Raw genomic sequence first — 16,343 nt, forward strand, 5'->3', positions numbered from 1 at the left:
TGCTTCTTGTTTGATGGCTCCTTGAGCTCTCTCCTACCCAGGAGAGGAAGGACATTTTCCAGCAAAGAGAGATGTCTGCACTGAATGGAAATTTAGTCTTTGTGTGCTTTAGACACTTTCATAAATAGATCAGAACTGATGAAAGGTGCTAGTGTGGCACCTCTGGAATCCAGAGGATGTCCAGGAGGGGAACAAAATGAGCAAATTCTTACTCCACACCTTGTACCACCATGATGCCTCAAACCTCCTCCTCTGCAGCTGAGAAATGGCTCCCATTTCTGGTCAGCAGAAGCCAGTGGAGTGGAGTTAGTGCCATCTGAAGTGTACATTAATGGTACAGAAACCTGTCTGTTCACACTGGGCTTGAACCTCGCCAAACTCAGGTCATGCTGTTACCCAGCTGCCACTAGTCAGTGCCAGTCTAGATTTATGCAGGATTGGGACCTGGTTGTCTCTAGCTTGGAGCAGGTGACAGTTGGGCGTCTGGCATCTGACTTTAATTCTAATCTCTTTTACACTCACCCTCTGGCAAAGACCATCGGCTTCAGGAGATCCAAGACCTGCCCTGGTCATTTAGTAAGAGAGAGAGGCTGTGAAATTGTCGTACCATTAGGAAATAACAGAGCTGAGGAAAGAGGACAATTTGTGTAAAAGAAAAAAAGTGTTTGAGGGCATTGATGGTGCTTAAATCTGTGCAGAAAGTGCAGTATAAACATTAGCTGCTGTGCAGGAGGCTGAATCAATTGAAATCTCAAACAGATTTTAAAAATGTTTTTATTAAAGTTCCCCTCTCAGCCTTTTTATTGTAGGTTTTAAATTCTAATGTACAGAGAGGACAAAGTAGGTGACTTAAACCTGCCACTGCCTGGTGAACTCTAGCTTTTTATATAGGGAGTCCTCTGCCCAGAAGGCTTTGGAAAGAAAATGTGTTTCAGTGCTCTGATCCGTGAAGGATCTGTGCTATGTTTGTTCACTTCGCAGAAGTAAACACCTATGTGTTGAGGACAGAAAATTTAAGGACAATGCCATGCTGTTAACATTATAGCTAACTTAAGACTCTTGTAAGTTTTGCTGAGGGTGTTTAGAAAACCCAGTGCATATTCAGTGTACACACCTATACTGGCTTGGACTGTTCAGATCTGCATCCTGCCTAACTTTTGGACAGGAGGCTTCAAGATAAAACTTATGTACTGTAGGACCCTGCAATTTGCTAGTTGTTCCTCAAATGTCTGATGCAAAGGGCCTCATGCTGATAAGCCTATGGGCACGTTTGTTTTACAGAGCTCTGTAGGTTTTAAAGCTGCAGCCCTGCCCTAGCTATTTGTAACCCGTATCTCTACCAAAGATTACTTTTGCCTGTCTGTGGGAGGAATGTTTCACATGAGTGCTCTGTAAGCTGCTTCCATCAGACTCAGCCAGGTTAGTGCAAACATATCATTTATGCCATTTGAGCAAAGCTGGATGATTATGACTGAAGTGGATCAAGGAATGCTCTCAAGAAGCAATCTGTCTGCTGAGCTGCAGGGACAGTAACTTCTGACAGAAGGGCAATAACAGTGCCGTGAGGTAGGGAGACAACTTCTTAAACTTCTCCAGCTGGCCTGTAGAAGGGCCATCTTTTGGAAAAGACATTCTAGCACAGATGCCAGCCTGCTAGCTGAGGTTCCCCTTGCAGATACAGGGCCCTCCCAGCATGGTATCAGTATACATCTCATAGCAAGTTTTGTGCATTTCTGCCCTCTCAGCCAGATTTCCCCAATGAATTCAGGTAGATGGGTGAGGGTTTTTCACTTGCCAGTGCAGAAATTTTCCTGTTCCAGCCATCTGGCCTTTTGGGAGGAAATCACGTGGCTTTACAGTTGCACAGCCCTAGTTCAACATCCTCAGTAACCAGCAGGCTTTCCTCTGCATCTTCTCACAGTCCCAGCACCGGGACATGCGATGCTGCACTCTGCCTGGTGAGCTTCGGGTCTCAGGCTGTAGAATCAAGCAGCTCTGAATCTCTTATTGCAAGACAGAGATCCCACATGGCAATAGTGAGCAATCGGCACCATCTGCCACTGTGCAAAGCCTTGTAGGCCTTTCTGTAGCTGGAGGAGGTTTCTCTCCAATGCTGCCTGTATGCCATTTAAATTATGTATGTGTCCCCTCCCTGATATCTTTGTTTCCAAATGAAAGGCAGAGATGAGACAGCAAGGTATTGCTGGTCTGCCTACTTTTCAAGCACTCTAAATTTGCCATGCAAGAATTGGAGCGGTTCGAGCTTGATTTGTGCATGGTTTCCACTGGAGCAAAAGTAGAAGTATCCTCCTCGTTGAGTCAGACTGCCATTTTACCACCCAGGCCATTGAATAAAGAGTGACATTCACTCTGCACTGCATCAGCCTGGGTCAAGTCCCATTATCATCTTCATTTCTTGAAATCTTCTTCCCCACCTTATCTCTGCTTTCTTTTTTTAACCTTTAAAAAATGAGGACATGGTACTGGGCTTTGGAGTCAAGGTCCCTGGCGAATTATTAACACCAGTAATGAAGAGCACAACTTTACGAGGACGAGGAGTTTGTTAAACTCATTAATTTTATTCATAATAGGGAATTAATGTGCAGAAAGGCAATGCCAGCCTGGCAGTAATTGCTTTTTGGTTTTAAAACACTAAGTGGAAAAGTTAAATGTAATTTCCAGCTGATGCTTCCTTTCTCTTCTTCTTTACTCCCCCCTTCCTTCTCTTACTCTTCCTGTCTCTTTATTTTTGTTTCACAAGAATTGTTTTTTTTTTCTTCTGCCTCTTCTTCATTACGAGTCATTATATTTTATCATTACAAGACTTTGGTCATATTTCATTGCTTTCCCATTATGTTTTCATAATTCTTTCTCCCAATATTACCATACAGAGCAGAGCTAGGCAGAGAATTCGAGCAGCTCAGGTCTATTTCGATGCCTTAGCTCTTGTTGAAGTTAATGAGCAGCTGTATCTCTGGCCACTGTTGGCCTTTGAGCAAGCAGATGCAATTTGTTTTCCCTCCTTCCTCTCACTGAATACACCACCTCCTTCAGGCAATGGGATGTCCTGTGATTCAAGGTTAATGCCTTGTGAAAATGCAAATACCATTTCATGCTCTCTTTAAAGTTGAAATAGCTCTTTCTCCTGTAGACTTCGGAATATGTGAGGAGGAAAGATAATTGAGCAAAACAATTGAAGAGAAGCGCTGACCAGTCTAAATCTTGCTTAATGTTGTCTGGCGTTGTGGTCTTCTGTGCTCTTGGAAGGGAGCGTTAGCCAGTATTTACACTGCAAGGAGAAAATCTGCCATGTCTAGCTTGCTGCTGCTGTAATGCTGTAGCCCTGAACTGAACCCCAGTCTTTCTTTTAGGTTTGATAACACTGTCATAAGTACAGCTCAGTCCTGGACAGAGCCCAGAAATTCATGATCTTTATGGTCTGACTCATCTAAGTTTTATGCAGAAGATGTGTAGTTTGGTTGTCAACGTTTCATATACACATGTACCCATATGCATGCAGTCAGCTTCAGCTTTGCTTGAAGACACAATGGGAATGGTGTGAAAAGGTCAGAAACAGGTGTTGCTTCTATTTGAAGAGAGGAAGGAAAGAGTAAAAAAGTTCAGTGTTTTTAATTAAGTTTTATTGTTGCAATAACTTTTATCAATTGCCTAAATGCGAGCAAATTCTGTAAAACTATATGCAAAGTTCCAAGAGCCTTACAGGAGAACTGGAAACTTTAGAGGCAGCTTTGGTAGTGCCTTTCTACCAGGGTGCTAAGGTGATTCAGAGAAGGCCTTGAGACCTGCTGTCAGTCAGGCTCGGTCGCTGCTAAGGAGTCTCAGCTTGGGCTTGGTTTTAATTGTGTAGACCGAAACATGAAGTCTGAAAAAGTCCTGTGACCCAGTTCCTGATGCAGACCTCGTGACTCATCTCACCTGCACCAAAATGGAAGAAAAATTAGTCATCATCCTTCTCTTGCTCTTTCCCTCTCCCTCTTTGTTCTGTCTTCAGCGTGTATGGCTTAATTTTAGTTCTGATAAAAGCAAATGGCATTTTAATTTTTATAGCATGATTTATTGTCATTTGGATTTTAATTTATGAAAAAATAATTGAAAAGAAAGAGAGATTTAACCCTGACCAGTATTCTTGATAGCTATGAGCCATAGCTATGAGACTGTAGCTATTTCAGGATGTATTTTATTCACCCAAGCAGGACAGGGATGTATCATTTTCTGATATTAGTTCTGTGCAAAGGCCTAATTGTTTGACTGCTGACTAAAAGAAGAATTGAAAAGAAAAATAAGCTGATGATCATAGTACACATTTTTTCTACTCATTTTCTGCCGTCAAAATGAAATATCAAAGAAATATACCTGTTGTTTATTCTGTTTCTCTGCTCCATCACAGACCGTCTCTGTTGCTTTGTGGTATGACCAATCTGTCTGATAATCACTCCATTTGATACTGGAGAGTGAGGAAATAGCTGTGCTTCCAGAAAGCAAGGTCTACTGGTCTTGGCACATGCAAAGATATCCTCACCTGCCCCTTGAAGGCTGCACTTCTCCTTTTCCACTCCCTGTCACATCTACATGATTGCAGACTGCCAGGGCAGAAAAGAAAAGAGTATTGCTGCCAGCTGCCATGCCCCTCCTCACCCACCCTCCAGTTATTCAGGTGGGATGGGGTCTCCTTTCCTTCCTTTGGAAAGGACAAATTCTGTTCCTTACCACCAAAGATTTGCGTCTGCTATAATTTATAGCTGATTTAGAGATCTCTCTATCTTCTGTCCCTCCTCCTTTCCTGCCCTGGTCCTGCCACCACTATCTGGCAAGCCAGGAAGACTTTCGTCTCTGGCTGGCTGCAAGGATCGCAGTTCTGTCCAGGTCCTAAGCAGATGGTGGCTGCCATATTGTCAGGAGTCGTCTATGCCTCTGCCACAAGCAGCCTGGCGGGCCAGAAAATATGGTTACCAGGCTGCGTTTCTAACTCCTGCTGTGCTCCTGCTCTGTGAACTCCAAAGGGATTTCATCTTCCTGCAGGGCTTTGCCTCTCAGAGCCTGACCAGGACTTGGCAGCATCCAGCAGTGCCCTAGAGGCCCACAAAATAGCACAGACATCTACCGGCACCTCTTGTGTTCTGTGAAGATGCGCATGGTGCCTCATCAGAGGCCAGTCATGTTCTGATGCACGTGTCAAACCCTGATAGCTTGCCAGCGATCCAGCCTAGATCAAATGGGGCAGAGCTGTGTCCCCCAGCCCTTCTGCACCGGCTTGCTGCCCTAGCTGGCTGGGGGAGCACATCCTCTGCTACCTCTTAATGGAAGGTGACACTCTGGCTGTGCTCCATAGCATGACCACGAGGCACTTGGCAGCCGGAGAAGTAGCATCAGCGCTTGGACCCAGCCCCAGTGTGTGCCGGGGTCTAATTGGCACAACCGGTCCTTGAATGCTAATCAGGTTCCTTGTTAGCATCACCCAGCAAAGGCGCTGGGGAAGGAGTGGGCAGAGTAGCAAACAGAAGTATGAGGAGTGCTACCCGAGTCCGCTGGAAGGGTCTAGCTAATCTTCTGTCCTGTCTAAATGGCTGGCAGTGCTTGGCTGCAAAGAGGGATCTTTGCTCTCATGCTTTTCTTTATCTTTTATAGCAGCTGTGGCCAAGCTCAGTATTTGTATTAGTTATTTTTAAAATCCTCTTGGTCTCTATTTTCTCTGGTAGTGAATTCTACAGCTTAATTATGCATTTGAAAAAAGTAATAATTTACCTGTATTCATCGTATATGTGATGCCCTTTCCTCACTCTCCTCCTCCGTTACTTTATGTATTCACAAGTTCCCATGTCTTCATTGCAAGGTGCCGTTGCAAGGTGGGTTTGTTAAGAGGGTTTTCTTTGGCGCCTGCTGTGTACAGCGCCGTGAGCACATGCCACGGTGAAAGATGAGCATGCAGAGGGCTGCAGCTTCCCTTTTTCTTCCCAGTAAATGTATCGCTGTGCACTTGGTCACTGGGGATTTATGCAACGTTTTCCATAAATGAAAAATGCAATACAAAAAGAGCTGGGCTGCTCTTTCACCTGCAGAGGGAGCTCTGTGAGGGCCGAGGAGGAGGTAGCTCTGCCTTTTCTGTACAATTCTGCAGATTTATCACACTTCGGACCCTGGGCTGTTAGTCAGAGGCCTTTCACCAGGACTAAACTCATCTGAAGAAAAAAAAGTCCTGCTACATTCTTTCTCAAGGAAACTCCCCTGCTTTTCTGTGCTTTAAACATCTTTGTGTAAACTGCTGTCAATGGCATCCTCTCCTTCCCTCCCTCCATGGGGTCTGTCTTGTGAGCACAGCATGAGTGAAGAAGAACAGCTAGCAGATGTTTGGATTTCACACTGCACCTCTCCTCCCTCCCCATCTGCCAGTCCTGGAAGAAGATTTTTCACCAATAAGTGCAATGGGGATTCTTAATGAACAGCCCCTGCTAAGCCAGAAGAAAATGTCCTGTGAATACTGGGGGCAGCTGATGGATGTGTACTGGTGTTGATGGCAGGGCACTGGGGAGCTGCAGGGACTTCTTGCCTGGGCAAGACAGTTCTGAATTCCTCCAGCCTTGTCTTTAGCAGAGGGGGTAGATCAAGGACCACTGACCAGAGCTTTGCCAGCTCTGTGAAACTTAACTTGACTGTCAGTCTGTGGCCTCCAGTGCTGAAGGACTGATGGTGTGAATCGCAGTCCTGGTGCCTGATTGTCTGCAGTCTTCTTGTATCTAAGAGCCCAGGAGGAAGAAGCTTTTGGTTTCCTTTCTGAAATGTCCACATCCTCATGTATCAGGATTAAAACCCTGGTCCTAATGTCCTGACATGACACCTACTGCATTTAAATGATGATATTTATTTGTGCAGGGAAGGAAGGAAGGAAGTGAAATCCTAACCTGTATAAGCAGGCTTCTAAAGTGCAATTCTAGAAACACAACACAGTATTCTAGCAATAGATAAAATCACTGTGCTTTGCATATATTAGGGATGTGGTGATAAAGCGGGCATTTAGATAGCCCGAAGTTCTCAGTGGATTACGCTAGAAATGCAGCTACTAAAATGGAGTCTGAAAATGGAGTGCGTTTTTCAAGCTAGCACGTAGCCCAGTCCTGGGATGATATAAAGCCATGGGCGTGATTTCTTGTCAGTCTGGGCATGTGTTTCCTACAAAAAGATTCTCCCCCTTTGGAAACATTTTCTCTGATTGTGATTCCTCTCAGCAGTTTCTCTCTGACCTTTGAGTTTAGAAAGCCCTTAAGTACCAGAAAGAAGGAAAGCAAAATATCTGTAGTGATAAATTTTCACCGTTGCTGGCAAGTTGGTATTAGTCCTATTTTTGTGACATTGTCAGGCTCCAGTGGATCAAAAATGGACCTTGCTTCCAACAGCTTTGACTTCCCAAGCAGGTACCTGTGCAGTAGGCCACATTTTGTCTCCAAAATGTCATAAAATTATATAAAATTTTATAGATGTTACATGTTTTGTTTATGTGCTTTATATACTTAAAAGAGATAAAAATGACAGGCTCAAAATATGGTACTTTTGCAAAACTACACCAAATTGCCAGCAGCATCCTAGATTAGAGTATGTGTAAATAGACGGTACGGCATTTGGAGAGCCTTGCTGCAGGTCTAGCTTGAGCAGCTGATGGCATAGAGACATTGTTTGTCTAAACAGCTCCCAGGTATGCAGCTCCACAAAGCGGCAGCTGGGACAGCCTAAGGCTGGGCACTTGGACTCAGAAAACCCACGGACTCAGCAGGCAAGCCCTGTGTGGAAGGATACCCCAGCTAGCACCATGGGTTTCCACCAGCAAGTGCTGTGCTTGCTGGGGGTGTCCTCCTGCATGTGAGTTAAAGAACTGGCTTGGCTGCAGCCTGCAGGCAGCGAAGAGCCCAGCGGACTCTCTGCTGAGACGTGGCTCACCTCAGTGGGCTTGCTGAGGTCTGGCTGGATTCCTTCCACTCACTTTTAAATCAATCCTGCAGTTTCAGACAGGTGTGGTGTGTTTTACAGTCTCTGCTGAACTGCTTGGTTGTCTGGCAGTGTGCTGCTGTAAGGTCTGCTGCTTGCCATGCCAGTACTGGCTGTATTTCAGTGGCAGATGACATTTTCCTAGTGTATGCATAGTTTATAGCCAGCTTTTATTAAAGCTTTCTCCTTGAGGTAAAGGACATCTATTAGGAGGAGAGACTGGCAATGGAATCGGAGGTCTTTGATGCCATCCTGTTGATTGACTAAGAACGTACCACGTCCTGCTTCACAGAGCACAGCAGGAGTCAGACAACAGAGAATATCATCTTTCCTTGCATCTTCAGGTCTCTCTCAGCCAGCACTTGGCCCAAATATCTCCCTTCGTTGTCTTTCAGAGCTGTGCTACTGCTGCTATTTCTGCCTCTGTATCGCTTCTCTCTTGGCTTTCTTAGCCTGCTTGCTACTCTTTGGCAAATGTACAAATCATCACAAAAAAAAAATAGCCTACTACATGTCTTCTTCTGGGAGTAGCTTGCATGTGCATTTATTTTTGGCAGAAATTTTTCTGTTTGATTGATGAAACACACTGATGTTTTGATTCTCTGATTCCATATGTGTCTGCATAGTGGATAGAAAGGAGGTGTGGTCCATGAACATATGCAGTACATGGATTTTGTAGGGGTGTGGGTGTGAATGCACAGTATCTTTGTATGCATGTGTGCACATGTCTTCAGATGCCTCTCGGTCTGTGCCAGGCACAGTGTATGACAATACAATGATTTTCTACATATTTGATGCATTTCTGTGCAATGTCAATATGGTTTATTCTTCATGTGAATTCCTGTTTTAAACAACCTTCCTTTCCTTCAGCCAGCTTATTGTTTTAAGCTCTGCCTTTCTGTGAACTATGAAGGATGGGTAAATAGGGAGCCAGGGAATGGAGTGAGGCAGCTGGGAGATTATTAATATTGAAAATATCAGCAAGCATCAGCCCTTTGATCACAAGGCATGTTTACAAAAGGACCTTTCCACTGCATGAGGACGCTTGCACACTCCACCAAGCTAGTTGGCATTCAGTGCATGCTATAGCATCTGGTTCTGTCTCTTGCTCTGTGGCTGTCCAGAGAGAGATTGTAAAATGAGTCGACAGGTAGATAAATAAAGAGAGAAAACTGGGCTATCGTCAGAGACAAATGCAGGTTTATGTAGATGCAGCTTGGCAGGAGGCGGGGAGGGATAAGTCACGTTTGCAGACTGTGTGTGGAGGCATTGCAATTGCACTGGAGCCTGTGGTCCAAAGAGTCTGGGAAGCTGGCTGAGAAGACTGGGAAAGGAGAGGGGAGAGGTGGAATAAGCACTGTCACTTAGCTGGACCTGGTGTCCCATTTCAGCCCTTGTGCCATACCTGATGCCAGCTGTGCCACACCACTGCTGCAAAGCATTTATGCTCCCCTAGGTCAAGACCTGACTGTGTTGATACTGATTATGCCCTCTGGGCTATTCCAAAACAGAAATAATAAATAGCACCAGTCTGCTCTGTGCTGCATCCTCATCTGGGTACTGACCTGAACGTTCTTCTGAACCATCTCCCTGGGAGAGGGTTTGAATCGCTGCAAATCAAGAGCAGAAAAGTAACTGCATGGTCACCCTGTCCTGTCACCCCGTATCATCTGGTCTGCGGATATTAATACAATTTATGTTTGTTTTTTTTTCCTATGGGAAACTCATGTATTACTCTAATGGCTTTTTTTTTCTTTTTTTCAACCAGGAATCAGCAATATCCATCAAGACAGTGGATCCACTTTAGTATTTCACAGCCTTACACCAGGTATGTTGTGACTGGTATAAAAACACCTGTAGCAGGAGGTGGCATAGTGGAATGTCTGTTCCCTGGCTAAGGCTGCCGGATGCTAATCACAGTGTAAATACTAATAATTAATAATAATGTATGAGTAGCTATCTGAAAGTCTCCCTTGCTCAGTGCCATCCACATTGGCAGGCAGTGGCAGGAGATGGCTCAGTATTTCATAAACAGCATTTGCAAGCTTTTGTTCAGACTCACTACAGATGTTCGGTTCAGCCACGCTTGTGCCCCTTTTTGTTCACTGTTGGCTAATACATGGGGAGAGTCTGGCTGTTCGGGGAAGGGGGTTCCTTGTGGTTCTTCAGAGCACATTTAGAAAGGCAGTTACAGGTAAGTGTGAGAAAGGACCTTAGATCATAATTGTTACCTGAAACCTTTGCCAAAGGAGAATCCAGGGTGGTTGTCAATGTATGTCTGCCACGCACGGCTTGACATGGCACACTCCCAATGTCCCTGCAGAGTAGACCATGTTTGATAAGATGAAAATATCCCTAAGAGGAAAAACTTCTTATATTTCACTGAAGCGATCTACACACTAAAATGATGGGAGCAGAAAGTAAAGAGGAGGGACAATTCACCTGTCTCAGAAGGTGCTCATTTCCAGAACTCTCCTGTGACATACAGGTTATTCTGTGTTTTTACTTCTGAATCTCTCTTTCCCTCTCTTTTACTAACATGAGGTATTTTTTTACAGATTTAACCCCCACTTCCCTTGTCTTTTCCTCACACGCAGAGGCAGAGTTTTATAGGTTTAGGTTCTGTATCTTTCTCACACATGCAAATACTTTATAGAAAAATGCACACACAAGCTGTTTTTATAGATTTAGCTCGTGTGTATATCTGCCTTATAGTTGAGAAGGTTCCTATAGCGTTAGCTTGCGCATATATAAATAGTATCTCACATACACACGTACATGAAAGCATGCTTCTATACCTTTAGTTCTGGTGTCACACAGAAACAGGTTTTGCTCCTCTTGAAAGGTAAGAAGTGAGGGATGGGGTTGTCTAGCTTTACATTACTAGAAGTCAAATTAAAACATCTGCAGAACTCTTTGCTGTGGCAAATCGCAGTTTAGCCATAGGAGATGGAAATGTTTTAATTTAGCTGGAATTAGTGGACTTAGTAGAGGTAAATGCCATGCATATCATGGTAAATGTAATATCTGTGATATACAAGAGATCGTCCTAGATAATCAGCTGGCTCCCTCTTACCTTCAAAGAAAGACTGTGTTTTCTTTTGTAATGTTTACTTCCGGAAGAAAAAATGCCAAAGCAATAGAAGAACGTATGTTTATACTATTTGTTTCTCTCCTTTCCAAAACTAGAAAATGGTACTGGAAGCCAAATATGTTAGTAAAAACAAAGAAAAGCTCATTTTTGAATAGCAGATAATATTTTGGTTTGCAGCAACTTGGTTCTCTTCAGGGTTTTCAATTTTCATTAGACCAAAATAAGCAAAGCAGTAAATAAACAAGCGTAAAAAGTATTCAAAGGAAATTTGGAGGGGAGTATTTTCCCTGCAAGATTTTTGTCAAAAAAGAGGGTTGGGATTTTTTTGCCACCTTGTCCATAGACTTTTGATTCATTCCTACATTTTTGTACCTCCTAGTAATGACTGCACTAGTATAAATCGAAAGGTTTTTTAACATTATACCTCACAAATAATTTCAGGGCGTTCTTCATATAGCATTGCCCATTATGCCATCAATGGCCTTACCCACAAGCAAAGGAGCCTTTAGTGGGAGATGCTTACATTGGGAGAGAAGATAACTGCTGCTGAGTGGATGGACATGAATTAGCTATAAATTTCCTCAAGGGTGAATGTTTCTCTAGCAGCATTTTTAACATCTTTGCCTGACAGAGAACAGGGGGCTGAAGAAGTGGTAATATTCTGATGTCATTTTAAATGTTCTTAGGGCTATCTCTAGTCACACTGTTTACACAGTTTAAGGTCTGAAATGTAACTGTTACTGCTATCCCAAGATAAGACACAATGAAATGGTGTCTGTAGCTGGTGAGGGTTATTTCTGTATATCAAATTATTTCATGCTACTAGGTTTTCAAATGGACTCTAATTAAATTAAACAACTTTTTTTTTTTTTCCCCTTTATCACCACAGGCAGATCGAGATTGTGTTGCAATTACGGGGGAAGATCTATATTTATAGTGTGGAAAGAATTTGTACAGAAGCCACAGTTGTCTCTCTGCCTGGCATGACATTTTCATTCTGCACTGATGTTGTGTAACCTTCTGGTAAGTAAAACAGGCACAAAGTATTTGCCAGCATTGTAAAGACAAAGCTACAGGTCTTTCTTCTCTTAAATTATGCATTTTTAATTCTTAAAATATGATATCAGATACTAAAAACCCTTTCTTTCTAATATGTTGGTGGTTAGAGGTTGAAAGCTGAAATTCACGCTTACTGACACGAATGCAAAAGCTAGAGCTTCAAGAGAAATATCCTGTGTCCTTGGTTGCAGCAGAAATATACACAAGAAATACAATGCTGGTAGTATTTGCTGCGGAAGTCCAATTACACTTTGGCTTTCATTTGCTATCTTATACATTTGTATCTGAGCATCTTGTGATCTTCCATGTATCTGTCCTCAGAACAGCCCTATGAAAAATTGCTGACCCATTTTCCCAGGAGTCACAACAGAGATTGGCAAAATAAGATGTTCATAACTTTTCCAATATCAGCCCCTCATCAATTCACTCTTGACAAAAGTTACACTGGAAAATTAGTTTCCCCCAGCACAAAAACAATGCGATTGGAGGCATTCAGGATTGATGAAAGATGCTCTTTTCGTAACAGGCTGTGACTAGGGAGTTGTAAAATCTGACTTCGGTTTGTAAAATCTGTTTTAAAATCTGAGTTCACTTTTGGCACTCAGAGAGACTTCCTTAGTGTGTGTTCTTGGACAAGGCAGGTTTTCCTCTGCCTCAGTTTTTCCATGTGTGAAATTCACAGCTCTATCTCATTAAGCACTCTGATTACTGGTCCAGATGCACTGGTATATTCAGGGACGGAAACTGCATCAGTTCATAATTGTGTGAATTCTAACAGTGCTTTGCAAATAGCATTCAGGCATACAATTGCTGGCCTGGGAAGCCTGCCTATCACTGGGCTTGTCACTTGTCACTGGACTTTCTCGTTAGCATAATCAATACAATTTGCACTCAAAATAATCAATGAATAACCATCAGGAGCATTGAGAGCTGTGTATCTACTGCTCTAATTCTGATCACTTTTTTCTCTATTGCTTGCGCTACAGCTTGCATTGTTATAAAAAAGTCTAGAAGCTGAGCATATTAAAATGAAAAAAAAATCAGATTCAAAGTTAAAGGAGCAGTCTCATTTAAGGTTTTCTAGATAGCTCAGCTTATACAGACACTTGGTGTCAGCTGCTGTAGCCCATGCCGTTATTATGAAAATATTTTGTAATAAATTTTTTAATACATAAAACATAAGTATAAATGCAGAACCCAGGTTCTTCAAGACTTAGTGGTGATAACAATTCGCGTTAAGGAGAAATGAGAATTGGCCACTGAATCTGTTGCAGCAAACAAATTATAATATTAATATGTGCCCTGTTTTGCTTTGTTAGTTTCCCTTTAACAAGCTGTGTTTTTTAGTCTTCTGCCAACGCTCCACAGTTTCCCAGTGAATTGCTCAGTGGGCAGTGACTGGCTGGTCAGCTCTCAGATCGTCTTTTAACGACGGGAGAGGAATGTACACCAAAGCTCTCCATAGCTGCATAAGCAATATACATGATCTGTGCACACAGAGAAGATTTGATGTATCCCAGCGGTGCCACATTCCCTCTGTGTGTGCAGATCAGCTAAACTATCCATGTGCAGTCAAAAAGCCTTCATCCTGCTCCCCGTTTGGATTCAAGGAGCACTTTGCAAAAGGCGGCTGCTGGGGGTGGCTGCTACTACTTGCTCGTCTAAACAAACACTCGCTCATTATGCCGCAGGAGGAAGATTGTGGTTCACCATGACAGTTCATTTACTCTGACACCTGAGGGACCATTTAGAAAGAGGGACATCAGAAGCAGGCTTTTTGCCCAGAAAATTGTCTCTCTGTGATATATGGCCTGCGTTCACAGGTGGAGCATCTCTGCCTCAGGGAACAGATATCTTTGAAGAAAACAACCGTAGTTAAAAATCATTTTAGGCTTGGCTCACAAAAAGACATAGAGATTGCTCATCCGATCTTCATGCAGCTGATCTTTGGGAGCACTTGTTCTTCTAAGTGGCTTGCCCAAAGTCTCATCACAACTTAGATTCAACACTGGAAGCAGGAACTGTGTGTCCTTGGCAGCTGCTGTGACTACAAGGCAGAGCCACACCTGTGGTTTCATAAAACCAAGGGTGCTAAGCAGTAGCCCTGTCACTGTGCTCGTGAGGCAGCCTCCCCTGTGTTTTCTGTTCAGCACGAATGATATGTGGGCAGAGTTGTAAGAAACCAGCAGGGTAAGAAGGTGAAGGCACTGGCTCTCCTTTGAACATCTGGAGGTGAGGATACTTCCAAATGGCTGTATGAGCTCTCCCAATAGAAGATTCACAATCATGTTCAACTGAGTATCTGCATCCAGAGAGGTTTGGGACATCTTTCAAATGCTGCCTAGATAAGCAGTAAATTAAAAACCAGTTAAGAATGAGAAGACAGAGGGAAATGACGCCAGGTTTGGAAAATGGTTGTCTAGGTCTGTTTGAAGTTGATACTCTGCCTGTCACACTTCATCTGATTGATGGTTGTAAAAACAGTGTGCCTGTGCTTAGGGGCCTCAAGGTAGCAGCACTGTTGCACATCTGAAGCAAGCGGACACCTGAGCACTTGCAGGCAAATTTCTTCTCAAGGAACTTCTCTCTTGCCTCATACTATTCCTCATAAAGCCAGTTCTGTCCTCCCTTTTAACATTGCTTTCCTTGCTGTGCATCCACAGGAGCTCTCCTGGCTTAGGATTTCCTAACCTAGCCAAGTCACTAATACTGTGATTCCAATCTCATTGTTATTAGTGTTATTCACTGTGATCATTTTTGTCACAGTTGTGCTTAGAAGCCACTCCCAAATTCCTGGGTTTGTTCTGCACACTCAGTAAATAACAGCACCTTTCCAAAACCCAAATGTACCAGGTAATCCAGATGAAGCAGATCACCCCTGCAGCATTTTGCATCTTTCTCGTACTCCCGTCTGTGTAACAGACTTCTCATGTCAAGTCCTGGCTCCACTGAAATCAGCAGGAACTCTGCCACAGGCATCAGCTGGACGAGGATTTCATCTCTAATGTACTGAGAGTGATCCAGGGTAGTTAATGACACTTGGGTTTCATCTTTGTTCAGAGGGGATGAATTTATTTATGTATTTGTTTATTTATTTGGGGTTTTGCTAATGAACAGGTGGCCTCTGATTCCTGACTCCTCTTTGTAATGAAGCCATTTGCAAATATGCTGCAGAATTGTTTACTAAACACCGTTTACCAAGCTTTTGGAATAAAAAGTACTTAAGATGTCCAAGAGCTCCGGCTGGTGACATGCCTCGTACGATCTGTTTTTCAGTAATGGATTATAATTCCAAACACGACACTACTTATTCCACTCTGTGGAGTCTAATTAACTGTCAGAAATGCATTGTTGAAGGGATGATGGATTATACCAAGGAAAACATTAATGAAGCTCATTCCAGGCAGCCCATGTGAAGACCACAGCTGATGTCATTGGCTGCGTGGAGAGTTCGTTCCTTTTGGTTTCCGAAGCCTCCAGCAGGGAGAACCTTAACTGCCTGTCAGTCCCACCCAGTTAAGAGCCCACTAGACGCACCCTTTTCTTTCACTGTCATGATCAAGGTGATTTCTGTCTTTGCAAGCAGCTAGCTTTACCGCAGAAACAGAGACTGTGGAAAGTGAGCAATGACTATCTAGTAGTAGTGACTTTATTATTCCTGACCTGACAGTGCTGCCTACTAGCAGAGCAGATGCAAAGTGGCCAAGGTGAGAGAATAAACTATGCTTGGCAATACGCGCTTCCTAGAAGTTCAGGACCTGCCTCATTTTGCAGAGTTGGGGGCAGCTGAAAAATCTGAGCTCTGAAGAACAAACAGAGCATTTGTCTTTTCGTGCTACCGTGTGTACCCTCCCACCTCAGATGAATGCTATCTGACATAGTGACATCCAGCTCTGAAATTGACCATCAAACTGACCATGGCTTGAAGACAGCCGACTCCAGTCGGGGAGCAGTAGGCTGACGCTGGTGTCTCCTTCCTGTCTGTGTGCAAAAATCTTGCAGGATCAGCTTTTCTCCACCACTCTTCCTGCTGCACCATCCCCAGCAGAAACAGTACAGACCTGGTAGTGGCCTGCTGTGCTTCCTCACGCAAATTGGGAAGCTATTTGTTTTGAGGTCATGCTGGAGAACAGTCTTCCCAGTGGTGAGAGCTCCAGCTTCCCAGACAGCCTGATCCTCTCAGCAGGGAACTGCT

The 16,343-nt window shown here is 43.5% G+C and overlaps 1 protein-coding gene across 7 annotated transcripts in view; it reads left to right on the forward strand.

Moving 5' to 3' along the window:
- B3GAT1 (beta-1,3-glucuronyltransferase 1) overlaps positions 1-16,343 on the forward strand; it is a 123,826-nt gene that overhangs the window by 36,264 nt on the left and 71,219 nt on the right. For all 7 annotated transcript variants that reach the window (XR_012766115.1, XR_012766116.1, XR_012766117.1 and 4 more), the window contains 2 exons: positions 9,764-9,823; positions 11,979-12,112. The gene's annotated coding sequence lies outside the window, so the exon portion shown is untranslated. The remainder of the gene's footprint in view (positions 1-9,763; positions 9,824-11,978; positions 12,113-16,343) is intronic.

The sequence above is a fragment of the Opisthocomus hoazin genome, chromosome 24, assembly GCF_030867145.1.
Source record: "Opisthocomus hoazin isolate bOpiHoa1 chromosome 24, bOpiHoa1.hap1, whole genome shotgun sequence".
NCBI classification, from domain to species: domain Eukaryota; kingdom Metazoa; phylum Chordata; class Aves; order Opisthocomiformes; family Opisthocomidae; genus Opisthocomus; species Opisthocomus hoazin.